The sequence below is a fragment of the Dermacentor albipictus genome, unplaced genomic scaffold (genome assembly GCF_038994185.2).
Source record: "Dermacentor albipictus isolate Rhodes 1998 colony unplaced genomic scaffold, USDA_Dalb.pri_finalv2 scaffold_38, whole genome shotgun sequence".
NCBI classification, from domain to species: domain Eukaryota; kingdom Metazoa; phylum Arthropoda; class Arachnida; order Ixodida; family Ixodidae; genus Dermacentor; species Dermacentor albipictus.
This window is the reverse complement of record NW_027225592.1, coordinates 1,377,891-1,391,097: the sequence shown is the minus strand read 5'-3', so window position 1 is coordinate 1,391,097 and position 13,207 is coordinate 1,377,891. Positions and strand designations below refer to the sequence as shown.

The 13,207-nt window shown below is 51.4% G+C and overlaps 2 protein-coding genes across 2 annotated transcripts in view; both read right to left on the bottom strand.

Moving 5' to 3' along the window:
• The window catches only part of LOC139052820 (uncharacterized), a 32,901-nt gene that overhangs the window by 5,748 nt on the left and 13,946 nt on the right, over window positions 1–13,207 (bottom strand). The gene's annotated exons all lie outside the window — the stretch shown is intronic.
• Window positions 1–13,207, bottom strand: part of LOC139052819 (uncharacterized) — a 47,539-nt gene that overhangs the window by 25,714 nt on the left and 8,618 nt on the right. The window lies entirely within an intron of this gene.

Sequence of the window (13,207 nt, the reverse complement as noted above, 5' to 3'; positions counted from 1 at the left end):
GACGCTTAAGCTTCGCCTTCAAGAGTGGAACGCGACAGCGTTCCCGTCGACCCGCCAAGGGGTGTAAGACAATGCGCTAAGGCGCAGCGATCACTTACGAGGCGCCCCGCATCGGACACGGTGAGCGTCGAGCAACGCAGTGTTCGGCGCGGCAACGAAATGTGCGCCTGAGCAAACGGAACGAACCAAAGAACTCGGTGTCTCGGAGGAGGAAATGATCTACGCCAGCCGAACGTCGTGATCGGCACGGGCAGAGAGATAGATAGTAATCTAAAGAAAGGAACGGCGCTTGAGTCTGCAACCCGTGTGGGAGAACAGCGAAGCGTCGTCAGGGGAGAGGGAGTCGGGGCATGCGACGCGCCTGGCACCGGTCCGCGCACAGCCGTGGCGCGCCACCTGTCCGGGCAGCGCCGTACATTGAGAGGAGGGGGTATTCTGTGTTTGCCGCAAGATGGCCCTGCGTGTGCGGTAAGCACAGAAGAAATGTTGCGGAAACGTACTGCGCTACTCATGTAAATGCGAATTCTGTAAGTTACATGCTCGTAATTACCGATATACACCGCAGTATAACTTTCTACGGCACGTTTCTAAGGCAACACCGCATTCACTAGAAGCGCTTTTGTACTTCTTTCAAGCATCGAACTCGTGGCTGAGTGGTAGCGTCTCCGTCTCACAGTCCGGAGACCCTGGTTCGATTCCCACCCAGCCCATCTTCGAAGCTGCTTTTTATTTATGAAGTGCCTGCAGTGATTTATTGCTCACGGTCAACGCTCCGGACACCGACACCGACGCCGTCGACACCGGCTTTTCTGCGACACGAGCTCCTTAACGCTATCGCGTTGAAAGGATTTTACCCCTGGTGGCACCTGCATGCGTTTAACCCGTTTAAGAACGTCCTGTCCTTGCCCTCCACTGTACATCGCTCTGTATAGCGGCAATGGGAATACAGTATCACACACATCTTTATACAGCGTTTTCCTTTTCACTTGACATAGGTAATCATTTGAAAACCGAACAGTAAGGAAACTGACACTGTCGGCAACTTCCTTAAGATAGCCACGAAGTGTTCCATTCATGCTTGCCGTGTTGACAACATGTGCCGGCAATGTGTTGCTTAATCTGAGCTGACATACGGTGCGAAGAAAAGGATCGCGCACATCGCGGAAAAAGAAAAATCGGTTGACCAGTTGTCGAACAAAAAGATGGGCTAATCCCACACCCCCCGTCTTTCACTCTTCTAAACAAATTTGTTCGGTTGCACCTTTCCCATGTTGAACCCCATATGAAAACCGCAAACACTCTGTGCAGCCTTTGCACGTTTAGTCTAGAACAATACAACGCTTGCATAACATAGTAAAACTTGGCAATTAAAAAGATGTTACACACGGTCGCTCTTGCGAAAACAGACAGGTTAGTACCTTTCCATTTGTCTGCTTTTTCTTTCATGTCATTTGTTTGGTTCCTCCAATATTCATCACTGCTATTGTAACTGTCTAGGGGAACACCGAGAAACCTCATCGGAGTTTTCACCCAGCTCACACTCGCGATATAGTCCGGTGCGGAAAGCCAGTCCCCGTGCCACAGCCCGAGGGATTTGCTCCAATTTACTCTGCTACCCGTGACTTCACAGAAATGATTTACTACAGATATTGCTTCGGTTACACTTGGTTTATCTGTGCAACACACTGCAATGTCGTCTGCATCCGCCAGTAGCTTCACTTCTGTCGCTGCCAATCTAAAACCACGTATTTTGTCAATTTCATTTATTGCCACGCACATGGCCGCTATATAAATAGCAAACAGAAGTGGACTGATGGGACAGCCTTGGCGCACTGAACGCATAATGTTAATGGGGGCCCCCAGTGCCTTGTTTACAATTAATCTGGTTGTGCAATTCTTGTACGCCAAGGCCACGCCCTCAGCGATGATGGAACCGACATTAACGTGATCCAAGATGGCAAACAAAATAACATGCGCTACACAATCGAAAGCTTTCTCGAGATCGAGCTGAAGAACTGCAACGCCACCTCCGGTGACGTCACAGCGCTCGAGAACACTTCGCATCTTATGAATGTTAGAAAAAATAGTTCGCCCTCTGATGCCACAAGTTTGATGGTCTCCGACTATTTCTTTGATGACGCCTTGGAGTCTGGTAGCTAAAATCTTCATAAATATCTTGTAATCAACATTTGTTAGTGATATTGGCCTATAGCACGACACTAACTTTAGTTTATCTATTTGATCGCTCTTAGGTATTAGTATTGTGTGCGCTTTTCCAAAGGAAGGGGGCAAACATTTCTGCTGATACGCGTCATTTAATACCTCTGCCAACAATGGAGCCAATTCTCTCTTAAACGCCTTATACCACCCAGCGCAGAGACCGTCAGGTCCAGGCGACTTACCAAGGTTCAAATCGTCGATTGCCTTTTCTACTCCCCCCTCAGTTATTTTGGCTTCTGATCGTTCTTTGGTATCATCACTTATTCGCGGCATGAGATTAAGAAAATCCGCTTTGAAACCCCCTACATTCGCAGCCTGAAATGCAAAGAGTGACTGGTAGTACTCGAAGAAGGCGCTCCCAATGCTTTCACTGTCTTCAACGACAGTCCCGTTGATTAGAATTTTATCGATGTGGTTTCGCCGTCCGTGCGCCTTCTCAAGACCCAGCGCCCTTTTAGTGGGCGTCTCCCCTGCCGCTAGTGCATGTGCTCGCGCACGCACGATGGCGCCTTGATAACGCTCTTTGTCGAACTGTTCAGGTTTTTCCTTGATGTTTCGCACGTCGTCTTTATATGTACCAGGCTCTCTACACTCAAGCGTTATCAGCTGCTCAAGCAGACTTCTTAAGCCCTTTTCTTTCGTTTCCTTCTCGAATTTCATGCAACTCGATCTTTCTATGGCTTTAATTTTAACCTTCTGTTTAAAACATTCCCACTTCTCCGTTATTGTTTCCGTTGCATCATCGAATACTTCGTTAACCGCATCCATTACTGCTTTTAGAAAGCACTGATCACTTAGAAACAAGTCATTCATTTTCCACAGAGCCCAATTAAAAGCATGTTTCGTTTTCACTATACCTATGTGACATTTCACGAGGCAGTGGTACGAAAACGACACGGGCACTACACACTAACTGTGGCATATTGGAATCGTGTCCAACGATATGTACATTCGATCCAGTCTTGCATGACTACTGCCTTGAAAACGGGTAAAAGACGCTTCACGCCCCCCTTCCAGACAATCGAAAACATCATCAAGTTCATTTTCACCTATTAGTTTTGATAATACGCTGCAACTTTTGTCCCGCACACCGGCATTATTCACTCGGTCTCTGGCATTCAACACACAGTTAAAATCCCCTAACAGAATAACGCGCTTATCACAATGGACATGATTAGAAAGGTTAGAAAAAATACAAGACACGCTCCTCCACTGAATTCGGAGCGTACACGCATATGACACGGAATTCAACATTACCTATCAAAACATCGCAGAAAACAATCCTTCCAGATTCGCAGGAAAATACAATTTGAATCTGCAGTCCAGGTAGCTTCTTGACGAACAGAATGCAACCACCGGACGTGCCTACCGCATGGCTAACCACCGCAAAATATCTGTGCGTGAATCGTCGCACCATGCTCCCGGTCTGCTCCTCTCCATCAACCTTAGTCTCTTGGACGGCTAGTACGTCTAGGTTGTGGTCAGTGATCAACCGTAAGACCTGACTTTGCCTACGACTAGCCGCCAACCCTCGCACGTTCAATGTTGCAATAATAAGGGACGGTATCTCAGCCATCTTAAGCTAGCGAGAAAAGCAGGCCCGGAGCATGGTGCTTACCGCTCACGACTAGCCCTCGGCTAGCCGCCTCCGGGACCTCCCGGCTTGTTCGTGTCGTTAGGCGAGAGCGTTTTGCCCGCAGGCTTCCTTTCAGGTGGTACATTAGGCTTTGGCTTGCAGCCCATCCGTCTTCCTTGTGGCGTCTTCGTCGGCGGCCCCTCGCCGGAGCTGGTGGCACCACCGTCCCTGTCCTTGGTATCGTCGTGGGGGCGTTTGACTGGGGCACCAGGAGTCCCAGTCCGCTCATCGTTGTTGACTTCCTTGTCGTGCAGCATTGCCGTCGTGTCGTTGTCGGGTGCGTCTTCGTTAACGCCCCGCGCAGCAAGGCTCTCTGCAGGCAGGACGTGCACCGGTTTGTCCATCTTTTCGTCAGCCTCAGCCACCATTCCTTCAGCACCGGTGGTAGATGACCCTCTGAGTTTCCCTGTCGAAACCGAGTCTCCGGTTCCTTTGGCGGCGTCTTCCGTCTCGACCACGTCCATGACGTGTTCAGCCGCAACGTCCCTCGCTGCTGGTCCTTTCACGGCGGCGTAGGATTTGACGCAGTCAGCGTCAACGTGCCCGAAACGTTTGCACCTGGAACAGCGCGGGACTTTGCACTCTCGGCGGACGTGCCCCGTGCCTTGGCAGCGCAGGCACTGCATGGGTCGACCGGGCACGACCACCAAGGCCAACTCTCCGCCGACGTGGACCTGATGAGTAAGGTCCTCAACTTTGACGCCGTTCTTTAGCTTGAGGAGCACCGTCCGGGTGGTCGACGTCTTGTTTCCCATGCCTTCGACTCGCCATCGCTCCCGGCTCACCTCTTCCACCTTGCCGAAAGCCGCGAACGCTTTTCGGACGTCCTCGTCGGCAACGCCGTACAGCAGCCAATGAAGCCTAAGCTTGACCTGCTGGTCCTGCGGGTCCACGATGACGCACCGTCGTCCCTTCACTTGCAGGTCCTTTAGGAAAACTAGTCTTTTCGTCGCAGTCGCATCATTCAGGGTCACCGCCCAGACGTGGTTTATCTGGCACGCCCCTATGCATACCACGTCCGGTAAGAGGCCCATCGGCAGTAGGGCGTCCCTGAAATCTTCGACCTTGTATGGTCTCGCACGCACATCACCGTGCAAAAACACGGTGTTAATCGCAACTCGTCCTTTAGGCAGTTGAGGCAAAATGAACGGATATTCCTTATCATCTTCCGTAATCCTGTTTCCGCGACCAAAAGCGGCCGCTGTCGCTGCCCCGGAAGAGGCCATGACCCTACGATCCGAACAGCTCGGCGGCCGGATGCAGAATGTGCGCCACTCTGCCGCTCCTCCACAGCTATGTAAACTTATATATATTTGTTATAAATAAGAGTATTCTTTTTAAGGCGAAAAACAAATGCGCGTAGCGCGCCAGATCGCTTCTCGGAGTGCAATTATGGCTATAAGACACCAAATTACTGCTCTGGTAAGCACTTTCTGCTCTGGTAAGCACTTTCTGTTAAACGGGAAAAAATAAAATAAAGGAAACGTGTAGCAGAGCGTGGTTTCGATCCACGGACCTCTGGGTTATGGGCCCAGCACGCTTTCGCTGCACCACTCTGCTGCTCCTCCACAGCTATGTAAACTTATTTATACAGTAAAAGCTCGTTAATTCGAACCGCAAGGGGAAGCCGCTTCAGTTCGAATTAACGAAAGTTCGAACTAACGAAAGTGAAGGAAAGCAACAGTACACTGCGATTTGGAAGCAGTAGGGCATGTCAGAAATTTGGCGTGTCAGAAAAAGATGGCGTGTGCCGCGGGCACACGCCTTCTTGAAGTCGAAGCTCTGGATCCGACTGTGCCACACTACCGATGTCCACCGAAACGAACGTTAGCCGAGGCTTAACACCATCACAATGAATCGCGATGGCCGATACCTCCTAAGCTGAAAACAGACGTGCACAACCGATGAAGACTGCCGAGACAAAGACGCTGAACATGTGAAGGTGGCGAAGGCCCTGATTCGTTGGTTCTTGATTGCAAGCGCAGCTGCGACGTACTTGATTCGCTGTGTTACGATGGCGCTTGCCGTGCCATCTCCGCACAACATTAGCAGTTGTACAAGATTTGCAAAGCCTCCGAGATTCGCAACGGGCATGAAGTCTCGGAGGTTACGTAGAACGGAGAGGCGGCAGCTGCCGCTGCCTTCTGGCTGAGCCCGCGTCGGTTAGATTTTTTTCCGATTTTGCCTTCTCTCGCCGTTCTCTCCGTTTCGGAGGCAATACAGCCTTGTGTGTAGGCAGTAGACGCGTTTCTCTGGCTGTGTGCCAGGCGAGCGTAGTTCGAATTATCCGTGAGGGAACCTTCTCGCGTTCGAATTAACGGACTTTTTTATACATACACTTCTGTGGAGCTTGGCCGGACCAAATCGTACATTTCGAATTATCCATAAATTCGAATTATTGAAGTTCGAATTAACGAGCTTTCACTGTATTTGTTATAAACAAGAGTATTCTTTTTAAGGCGAAAAACAAATGCGCGTAACGCGCCAGATCGCTTCTCGGAGTGCAATTATGGCTATAAGACACCAAATTACTGCTCTGATAAGCTCTTTCTGTTAAACGGGAAAAAATAAAATAAAGGAAACGTGTAGCAGAGCGTGGTTTCGGTCCACGGACCTCTGGGTTATGGGCCCAGCACGCTTTCGCTGCACCACTCTATTTTTTTTCTTTATTGCCTGTTTTATAACAAATACACGATTCACAGCTATTCTCCGCTGCGATTACAAAACAAAAAAGACAGTTCAATGTGCGGGTGTACCTTGTCGTTTAATTTTGGTTTAAAAAGGCTGAATGTTTGCAAGCTGTTCAAATGCTGTTAACCACTCAGGTGGTTCGCTGAGCGCTTTAAACGCTTCGTGAATGTACAATACATTTTCAGCAAAATATTCTTTGGCCAGTTTTGTGTCAACATCCTCAATACGCACCGCCATTCGTGTTTTCCACACGCTGTGCATGCAGAGTAACATCACCATATCACATGGCATGCCTTCTGTCTCTTCAAACGGTAAAAAACGGATTCCAAAAGGTGTTAAAGGAAATTCTTTTTTTAGTGTCCTTTGTAGAATGTCCCAAAGGAAGACTGAGTCCCTGCACTCCAGAAAAATATGCTCCATTGTCTCCAGTTTCTGACATATCTGGCAATTCACACTCCAGGGTACAAAGATCCCCTTCTCCTGCAGCTATGGCTTGACAGGAAGCGTGCCAGTGTGTAGCATGAAAAAAAAAAGTTTTTGTTGTTGCTCTTACGGGCATTTTCTTAACTCTTTTTAAGACATTCTGCTCACGCCCCAGTGCATATACTGCACGGTATATTGGTACTGGACACATGATATTAACTAAATCTCGGTATAATCGCTTTCTTGCGACTGTGTTCAGGTATTCCAAAGAAAAGTGCACTTTTAGAAAACGGAAAGAGCTTATCACTTCAAACAAAAAACCTCAGGCCAACCACTTGACGTATGACATACGACGTCACAACATATTCTGGCAGTGCGTCACCTAATCGCGTCTGGATAACGCACCGCAAAAAACAATCGCTTTCGTCGCGCAAGAACATGAAGCGCGACACAACTTGTTTCAAAAATAAATGCGACAAACTCAATCCTCCTTTCTGCACAGCGTGAAACAGATTCAAACGACTCATGCGCTCCCATCCTGATCCCCACACGAACATAGCAAAAACCCTGTGCAACTTTTGTACACACACTCGGGATATACATAAAACTTGCAACATATAAAACACTTTAGCGACAAGAAATAAATTGCAGACAGTGGCTCTCGTGAATATTGTTACGTAGGAAGACGCAGACGACAAGCTATGTACAAATATATTTACAAGGAAAATACGCTGCGCTTGGCCAAGAGGCAACAGCCCGCGCTTGCTTCTAAATCGTCGTCGTCGTCTTCACACTGCTGGCCTTTCGTGATCGCACATATTGTGCCGTAGCACTTCCCCCGGCTGCAAAAGCGCCGTCCCGGAGCGACTAAAGATCGGACTCGGAAGCAGTGTAGTAGGCCTTGAGCCTACTGACGTGTACGACATCACTACATGCCACAGGAGAGGACGAGCTTGAGCCCACAGGAGCAATTTCGTAAGTCACAGGCGTCACCTGGCGCAGCACGCGGTAGGGCCCTGTGTATCGCGAAAGAAGCTTCTCTGAAAGTCCGACGTGACGAGAGGGCGACCACAAGAGCACGAGCGCACCAGGCGAAAACTGTACGTCACGGTGGCGGGCGTTGTACTGACGCTGCTGAGTGGTTTGCGAGTCTGTCAGTCGAGCACGGGCAAGCTGGCGTGCATGGTCGGCGAGAGCGATGGCGTCGCGCGCATACTCGCTGGTTGAGATCGAAGCAGGAGGAAGTGCCGTGTCAAGGGGAAAGGTCGGTTCGCGACCGTAGAGCAGATAAAAGGGAGAAAATCCGGCGGTGTCGTGCCGGGAAGAATTATAAGCGAGTGTGACGTAAGGAAGGCCAATGTCCCAGTCGCGGTGGTCCTTGGAAACGTACTTTGACAGCATATCGGTAAGAGTACGGTTTAACCGCTCTGTCAGGCCATTGGTTTGAGGATGGTATGAGGTAGTCAGCTTGTGTTGAGTGGAGCAGGAACGTACAATGTCGGCGATAACTTTCGAGAGGAATTTACGACCATGGTCAGTGAGCAGCTGTCGCGGGGCGCCATGAAGTAAGATAATGTCACGCAAGAGAAAGTCCGCGACGTCAGTGGCGCAACTGGTAGGGAGAGCCCGCGTGATAGCGTATCGGGTGGCGTAATCAGTTGCGACGGCTACCCATTTGTTCCCAGAGGATGACGTGGGAAAGGGACCGAGGAGGTCTAATCCAACACGAAAGAACGGTTCCACAGGGACGGTGATCGGCTGGAGATGACCGGCAGGTAGCACCTGAGGTGTCTTCCGACGCTGGCAGGGATCACAGGCAGCAACATAGCGTCGAACGGAGCGAGCGAGACCAGGCCAATAGAAGCGGCGGCGGACGCGGTCGTACGTGCGGGTTACGCCAAGATGTCCTGCAGTAGGTGCGTCATGCATCTCAAAGAGCACAGTCTGTCGTAGATGTTTTGGCACGACAAGAAGAAGATCAGATCCGTCAGGGAGGAAGTTCCTTCGGTACAGAATGCCGCCCTGGAGGACATATCGGCGAACGGATGCGTCGGTAGGTGTAGAGCGCAGACGCTCGATGAGTACTCGCAGCGTTAGGTCTCGGTACTGCTCATCGGCGATGTTAGCGAAGGCAGACAGAGAAAATGCCGTCGGCGGTACTACTGTCGGCGTCGTCAGGCTCGTCTACCGGGTAGCGAGACAGGCAGTCAGCGTCCTTGTGTAGTCGGCCAGATTTGTAGGTGACAGAGAACGAATATTCTTGGAGGCGTAAGGCCCAGCGACCAAGTCGTCCTGAAGGGTCTTTCAATGAGCATAACCAACAAAGCGCGTGATGGTCTGTGATAACGGAAAAGGGTCGGCCATATAAGTATGGGCGGAACTTTGCAACCGCCCAAACTAGGGCCAGACACTCACGCTCAGTGATGGAATAGTTGCGCTCCGCGGGTGAGAGGAGCCTGCTGGCGTAAGCGATAACACGGTCGTTGCCGCGCTGGCGTTGTGCCAGTACTGCGCCAATTCCGTGACCGCTGGCATCAGTACGAACTTCGGTAGGCGCTGAAGGATCGAAATGGGCCAGAACGGGAGGCGTTGTGAGAACGTCGATTAGATGCGAGAATGCAGAGGCCTCGTTATCGCCCCACTGGAAAGGGGCGTCTTTTTTCAAAAGCTCGGTTAGTGGTCGTGCTATGGCCGCGAAATTTTTCACGAAACGGCGGAAGTAGGAACAAAGGCCGATGAAGCTGCGCACATCCTTGACACACTTTGGAACAGGAAAGTGCGTAACAGCATGGATCTTGCCTGGGTCCGGTTGCACTCCGTTCGCGTCAACGAGATGCCCAAGGACGGTAATCTGGCGACGGCCGAATTGGCACTTCGACGCGTTCAGTTGCAGACCGGCGCGACGAAAAACGTCCAGGACTGCCGAGAGGCGCTCGAGGTGCGTAGCGAACGTTGGGGAGAATACTATGACGTCGTCCAAGTAGCACAGGCATATGGACCATTTGAAACCGTGCAGAAGGGAGTCCATCATGCGTTCAAAAGTGGCAGGGGCGTTACATAGACCAAACGGCATGACTTTGAATTGATAAAGACCGTCCGGAGTTACAAAAGCAGTCTTCTCGCGGTCGAGATCGTCCACAGCAATCTGCCAGTAGCCGGAGCGGAGGTCAATAGAAGAGAAGTAGCGAGCACCATGGAGGCAGTCAAGGGCGTCATCGATCCGAGGTAGGGGATACACGTCCTTTTTGGTAACCCTGTTAAGGTGCCGATAATCCACGCAAAAGCGCCATGAGCCATCCTTCTTTTTTTACCAGTACAACCGGTGACGCCCATGGACTACATGACGGTTCTATGATGTTATTGGCAAGCATTTTGCGCACTTCAGCGTGAATAACTTTACGCTCAACCGGTGACACTCGATACGGGCGGCGATGAATAGGAGGGGCATCGCCGGTATTAATGCGATGTTTAACAGTTGTACTTTGGGCCAAAGGACGATCGTGAAAGTCAAAAATATCGTTGTAGGAAAACAGAACGCGGTAGAGCTCACGAGCGTGCTCGGACGGCATGTCGGGCGCAATCATTTTCTGTAAGTCGGCGATGGTGCAAGTTGTCGACTGAGATGGCAGAGGAGGATCGGTTGAATGGCTGTCTACCTCAATAGATGCTATTGAGTGATCTTCGAATGAGCAAAGCTGGGCCAGAGACATCCCACGTGGCAGCACTTGTGTCGTCAAGCCAAAATTGACCACTGGCAGGCAGACGCAATTAGCCGTAATAGATAAAACGGTATGAGGTACCGTGATCCCGTGTGTAAGGAGGACGTCTTGTATAGGAGCCGCGATATAGTGACCGTCGGGCACTGGTGGGGATGACACTAGGTCAACGTAAGTCAGTGCCGTAGGTGGCAAGCGAACAAAGTCGACGGAACTGAGGCGACTGGGATGTGGTTCAGCGGGATCCAGAACAGGCAGGTCAAGGCGGAGAGTACTGGCGGAACAATCAATGAGAGCAGAATGTGCGGAGAGGAAGTCTAAGCCGAGGATGATGTCATGGGGACAGTGGGCGATGACCGTGAATAGCACGACTGTTGAGCGATCGGCGAAGGAGACGCGGGCGGCACACATACCAATTACGGGGGCTGTTCCGCCATCGGCGACACGGACAACAAGCGTCGTGGCGGGCGTGATTATTTTTTTCAGGCGGGTACGAAAGTCCGCGCTCATTACCGACAAATGCGCCCCAGTGTCTATAAGAGCAGATACAGGAACACCGTCGACTTGCACGTCAAGAAGGTTCAGATGAGTGGGCAACGTCAGTGGAGGATTTGGCGGCGTAGGGAGCAATGCAGCGTCACCTCGAGGCGCTGCATCATTCAGTTTTCCGGCTGGGAGCGGCGGCCGAAGGGAGTCGGCGAAAAGGAGCGACGGGGCTGGGGAGAGCGAGATTGTCGTCCTTGGTGCGAAGGTGAACGAGAATAGGGGCGGTTCGGCGCAGGAGGGTCAGTGGCGGCAGTATCGGAGCGTGCGGCATAAGGACGAGAAGGGCCACCCGAGGGGCGAGAATAGGCAGTATAAGCAGACCGGGTCGGGGAAGTCCAGCGACTTCGACAGTGCCGAGAAATGTGCCCGATGCGACGGCAGTGAAAACAAATGGGCTTGTCGTCAGCAGTGCGCCATTCAGCTGGGTTGCGGAAACGTGGTGGGTAAGACGATGCGGGACGGGGCGGAATCGAAGAAGCCGGATGGGTATCAGGGTGATGGGCCGAGCAGATGGTGTGAAGGCCCATGTTTTCGAACTCCTGGCGGACAACTGCCTGGATCAGGGAAACCGTGACTGCCGGTGCGTTGGTGGGGCTGGAGTCGAAGGCAGCCGGATAGGCGGCCTCAATCTCACGCCGAACGATCTTGGTAATATCGCCGGTGTTGTTGGGACGAGGAGCGTCGGCACAGGAAGAAGTCGCTGGGGTGTTGGGCAAACGGGCAAACTGCTGATCGATACGTCTGCTTTTAGCGAGTTCCAGGCGGCGGCACTCTTTGATAAAAGCATCCACCGTCGCGACGTTGTTGAACACGAGCAAGTTGAAGGCGTCATCGGCAATGCCTTTGAGGATGTGGGATACCTTGTCTGACTCAGGCATGTGTGCATCAACTTTGCGGCACAGAGCCAGGACGTCCTGAATGTACGTGACATAGGGCTCTGGTGACGTCTGCACACGGCCGGAAAGCGCCTTCTGCGCGGCAAGTTTGTGACCGTAGGGGTTGCCGAACAAGTCTCGGAGCTTTTGCTTGAACGAATCCCAACTGGTGAGCTCCTCTTCGTGCGTCCGAAACCAAACTCGAGGTGTGCCACCGAGGTAAAAGACTACGTTGGCGAACATGATAGTAGGGTCTCAGCGGTTATTGCGGCTGACGTGTTCGTACAGGCTGATCCAGTCTTCGACGTCGTCCCCATCGTTGCCCGAGAATACGCCAGGATCACGAGGAGCAGGGAGAGAGATGTAGGTCGTCGAAGTGGCAGGAGGGGTCGGAGGCGGCTGAGTCGAATTGTCATCGCCGGGAGCCATGAAGGTAGGCTCGACGTACCGTCCACTGCGAAGCTCCGTGACGAGGTACAGGGAACGTCCACCTCCACCAAATATGTTACGTAGGAAGACGCAGACGACAAGCTATGTACAAATATATTTACAAGGAAAATACGCTGCGCTTGGCCAAGAGGCAACAGCCCGCGCTAGCTTCTAAATCGTCGTCGTCGTCTTCACACTGCTGGCCTTTCGTGATCGCACATATTGTGCCGTAGCAATATTGACAGATTCTTGCCTCCCCACTTCGTTGTTTGTGCTTTAGCCCGCTCAGTTTGTTCAGTCCATTGCGTCGTGGTATCGCGATAGTATTCCAAAGGGACACCAAGATAACTGGTTGGCGCATCTGTGAACGGTACTGTTTCTAACACTGCAGGCCGGCTGTCCCATTCACCGTGCCAGAAGCCTAAGCTTTTTGGCCAGCTTATGGCACTCCCCGTTAGACTGCAAAACTTTCTTGCATCCTTGACTGCCTCCCGAATGCTCTCTTGGTCAATGCAAAAAAGTGCGATGTCATCTGCGTAAGCTAGTATTTTTACTTCCCGAGTTAAAAGACGGTAGCCGCGAATGTTTTCGTTTTATCGTACCAGCAAACACAAAGGTTCAAGAAAAATCGCAAAATTATGGGCGACAAAGGGCACCCCTGGCGCACACTG